This window comes from Anopheles bellator, chromosome 2 (genome assembly GCF_943735745.2).
Source record: "Anopheles bellator chromosome 2, idAnoBellAS_SP24_06.2, whole genome shotgun sequence".
In the NCBI taxonomy this organism is placed as follows: domain Eukaryota; kingdom Metazoa; phylum Arthropoda; class Insecta; order Diptera; family Culicidae; genus Anopheles; species Anopheles bellator.
Window position 1 is genome coordinate 78770647 of NC_071286.1, and position 5246 is coordinate 78775892.

Here is a 5246-nt window from a genome sequence, read left to right on the forward strand (position 1 = left end):
CGTGGGGGGCCTGGGGCGCTTCCTTCGAAACGGTTAATTTCTCGACCTCTCTCTGTCTCGCTCTCTCCCTTGAACGGTACTCTGTGGTGAAGGTTAAGAGACTGAAGCGGTTTTTTGTCGGTCCTTTTTAACTGTCACACGAGCCGTCGAATCATCACCGCGCCTCTTGGGCCAGTGAGAGACCAACGGAGAGTTTGCGAAAATCCTTTAAATGAGGATTTTTATTAAAACCGTGACGTTACACGCATTGATGTAGGGTAATAAAAGACGATGAGGGCCACCGGATGGCTCATTTTGGTTTTGAGCGCCCGGATGGTTCCGAGGGCATACTTTCAAAGCAAAAAGAAATGCAAATTGAAGCAAGAAAGCCCACGACAAGCGGTGGTGTGCTGGTGGCCACTTCCCCACGGCAGGCTGCTTGGGGTGATAAAAAATTCACAACTTTGTGTCTGCTACAGCCTTGGGCCCTTCTTTTGTTCTCACGATGGCACCCCGGGAGATCCATCCGGAAGTCGCAGTAGCAACACCAGCGGGGCAAGCACAACGTTTTTTCGTCCGTTCATCTTTCTGTTTGACTTTCTGGTGCAAATGGGCGACACATTTCGAGAGCCTTAACCACGGTGAGGAACATGCTTCGGATTGTCGCGTCGTGTCACTGCAGCTGGTGGATTAGTTTGAGTTTTCAACAATTTTAACACATCGTTCAATAAGTCCCGAGACTAGCGTAGAGATGGCGCTAATAATGCCATCGATCACAAATCAAAACGACGACCAAATTCAATGAATTGGGCTTCCAACTGCCTTCTCATCCAACGTACTCGCCGGATCTGGCCCCCGGAGACTACTGGCCTTTTTGCGGATCTCAAAAAGATGCTCCAGGGAAAAAGATTTGGCTCGAATAAGGAGGTGATCGCTGCTACTGAGCATTGAACATGGCATTGAAAAGTTAGAGAATGCTGGAATGATTGTATTGCCCTTGAAGGAGATTATGTTGAAGAATAATAAAGGATTTTTGGCGATAAAATGTTGTTTTCATAGTTAGTCCCGGGACGTATTGAACGATGTGTTAAATCTCCTTTTCTAATATTCCCACATTCAACGGATTATCATCGCCCGTTATCAAATGGGCTGATAAAAACATTTCATTTCAATTGAAAATCTCATTTCCTTTCGAAAAAAAAACGAAAAAATAAAACTCTTTTTTCGTCGTGCATCGAGTAACCATAGCAAGAGCAAGGCCACCTCCGACGACCGTGTTGACCAACGATTATAAAATTTGCTACTTCCTTACGATCGCGTCGTGTTCCGCAGCCCCCAATAATCTCGTTCGAGTTGAGTCCCTCATGTGTGCGTGTTTGTGTGTGGGGTGTGTGATGATAAAAAAAACTGAAGAGTAGGCCGCCGATGCGATGCGCGATGTAGCGCAAAGCCAGTCAACTCTCTCACAGAATGTCTTCCGCGTTTTGCAGCCATTTTTTTACGTCCTTTTTTTCTGTATTTATTTCCACACACATCCTCACGCGTTGGCGACGCACCTGAGTCGTTCCTGCTCACTCCCAGGACACGCACACTGGCCCCAACTCTGTCTCCCTCTCTCTCTCTCTCTCTCTGTTCTGAAATATCGCGCTTCACTGTCTCCGCGCGCGCGCCACCTTTCTCTGGCGGCCAACACAGGGTGATTCGCGGAAGGTGCAGAGAGGCCCATTACACTGTTTCGGCTTCTTCTTCTTGTTGCTCTTCCGAGCCACTCCACGGGGGACGGACGGAAACCCTTCCCTTTAAGCATAACTGCCTGCTGCTGCCCACCGGCCACCCGGCCCGTCCACGCAGCAGCAACACACGCCGTGAGAAGGTCATTCCCGTCAGTGGGACACATACAGGCGCGCAGTGGGGACGATGGATCCCCAACGCGCGTAGAGAAAGGCGCGCCGGGGGAGAAAGAACCGTTAGCCGCCGCCGCTTGGCCGAGGAAAGGGTGCCTCGGGCGAACCCGCGGCCAACTGTGCTCCGGTTCGCCTATCTCGCTACAGTTCGCCTCAATTTTCATCGTTATCTGTGGCAGCCATCTTATCTTTCCGCAGGTTTTTTTTTCCCCTGTCCGTTGTTCTATGAAATGTTTGTTTTCTTCTTTTACATAAACCGCCACACCGGTTAAACGTGTCATAATCGACCCAATCGGCCCCAACCGGACACAACGCGCGTGCACCATTTGATAACGTGAAACGATGAGCGACGTTTAGTTAATGATGCTCCTCCGAGCCACAGATACACCAAACCTCAATTCACTTTGGGCCGAAATTTACAAGCCTTCACAGGGTGCAACAACGAAACCAACGCGGTTTCAATGGTGCCACCGAAAACCGACACTCACTGTACGTGGTTGGGCAGCGTGTGGATCACCAGCTTCCAGTCCGTGCCGTGGAAAACTGGTAGATTTTCACGGATTGCCCCGTTAATACACCGTGATTCGTCGCCGACGATGTGGATGCACCCAAAGCATGTCAAAAGTTAAATGCTCAACTCCTCCTTTCTCGGGCAGGGCGCGGCGTTGGCCGTCACAAGTTTCATGTGGGCGGTTTGGGGCGACCGAACGACAGACACGAACGCGAAAAGGGCCCCCCGCAGGGATGAAGAGCACCCACAGGCTTCCCGGCCACCGGAGGGAGATGGAAGGCAGAAGTCAAGACTGAAAATGGTGACCCCAAACGACGACTCAGGCCTGTGAGCGTGAGAGAGACGGCAAGAAAAGTGCATATTGCGAGAGTGCAGCGACGAGTACTCCATTGTTGTCTGGCCGGCCCCACACTCGCCGTCGCCGTCGTGTGGAAATGATAGTTTTTCAGAGAACCACCACAACCACCCCGGGTGTAGGCGAGAGGGAGGATGGAGGATGGCCGACGGGTGGTTCGTTTACCTTTTGCTCCACACTCGCGGGCGGGCGGGCGGGCGGGCGGAGAAAATCCGAGTGATGGGCGGCGAACACGGCGCGACCCAGACACTATTTTCGAACCAGGAAGCCAACGATGAGACCGCCCGACGAGTGAGAGAGTGAGATGGGGAGAGAAGATGCCGTTTGGTATCGATCGTCGAGGACGATTACCACCGGCAAGCCGCCTACGCAATGGCAACAATGGCGGCGGCAGTGGCGCCCCCATCATCTCTCTCTCATTCGCACTCTTTCGTGTTGAGTTTCGCCGAGAGTGAGAAAGAAGATGGCGTGATCGTGGCGATGATGAGCGATCAACAGAGCGGTGTGCGTTGCTGTGAGAGATGAAGCTGAGTGTGATGTATCCGCGTTTTTTGGAAGCAAGTTATGTTTTATTTTTATAGTTCATTTTCGTGTCACTCCCATGTGCTCCCCATTTGTCATCGGGTGGGTTTTTCCCATTTTTCTTTCAATCAGCATCAGCTTCACGGAGATGAGAACGGTGGTGGTGGTGAGAAGAGCTGCTCACCCGTACAATGACCGCGAGAGACAGACACACTTACGCAACACGGACTCGTTGATAAGTGATCGTGCTGTGGGCGATGCTGACCTTGTGGGTGAGAGTTCAAGTCGAGGCGGATTGAACTGGAACCATTGTTTGGCAACGAGCATAACACACAGCTGATTGGAGCGCTACCAATAGTATTAGTGTGTTCAATAAGATCGTATGGTCGGTAATAAAGGGGGCTGATACGAGCCTAATTTTTTTTTGTTATATTGGTACACTTTTAAAATCAACGTATGTGAAGTTTCATTTCAATCGGTCACTTACTTTTTTTTACAAGCCATTATGTATCGACGTGTCACAGTATTTTTTACAATGGAAAAAATCAAGTATCGTGTGGAGTTTTTTTTTTATTTTTGGAAGGTTTAAAAGCAAAGGATATTTATGAACGAATGTTGCAAGTGTATAAGCACTCTTCACCTTCAATCAGAGGGTTAAATGGGGGGTTTCTGAGTGTAAACGTCGTCGCACTAGCCTTCAATAACATCCATGTCAAAAATGTCAAAAACAGGCACAATTTCTGATTTCGTAGAAAAAATACAGGATATCATATTGGAAAATCATCGAATCACTGAAAGAGATTTAATATAAGGCCTAGCCATCTCATTGAGCACGCACGAGGTCATAAGAGCAATTTGAAAATGGCAAAAATCCATGAACTAAAGTTGGAATTGTTGGAGTATTCACCGTATTCACCAGATTTGACCCCTAGCGACTTTAATCTGTTTTCAGATAATAAAAAACATGCGTGAAAAGCGTTTTCACCAAATGATGATGTCATAACAGTTTTTGAACCTCTTCCACTTTCTCACTTCAGGGGTGGAATTTATAAATTGGAGTCTCCTTGGAACAAGTGTATTAATGTTCAGGAAGGCCTAGCCTAGAAGGAACAGCCTAGTACAGTCAGTTAAAGACATAAACATGCTTTCAATAATATTGCTATTGCCTAATTTACTGATTTATTATAATATTTTTCATGTTATTAAGAGATGATAATGGCGTCTGTCGATGGGGTATTCGCTACATTTTAGTTATTTAGTTAATCTAACAAATTCGATCGTAACCGATTATGCGCCATAGGATAATGAGTTTGAAAATGATACGGATTAGTTGTAAATTTTTATCGTACACCACCCTTTCGGAAGGGACAAAACCGAGGACCTGTTTCGCATTAAGGCTTTTGAATTATTGCTTAGTCGGCTTAGTCATCAGGCCGCACGGGCACCATGATGTGAACAGACGGCTACCGACCTTTCGAAAAACGTAAATTTCCATGAGACACCGATGGTGGTTCACCGTCCAAACTCACATTTCGCACATCGCACCACCCCCACCGTGGCCCCAAGAAGCAGAAGGTTATAAAACTCGCATCTTCGCAACATACGCCCCCCAGGCGCAGGGAGAGAGCCGGCGTTTCATAGCGCATTAAGGTCGTTGCAACCGACGACGCATCCAAGACGTGGTGGTCCTGATTTGCGATCGTAACACGTCGGGGCCGCCATTTTCCACCAATTAACGTTTATGTCTCCTCCAGTGGCGCCGCTTCCGTGGGTAACGGTTGGTGTGTTACGTTTAACGCCGGCCATAAAGTTGTCACAAAACTTCCCGCGAGACGCTCGTATCCTGTGCCGTGGCCCAAATTCAATAAAGACGCGCCATAAAGCGAGCGCTCGGCTCTTGGACACAGAGATTCTTGGCTGAAGGCAGCGAACAAACTTTACGATTGTTTGTTCCGATTTCCGACAGACAAACGGA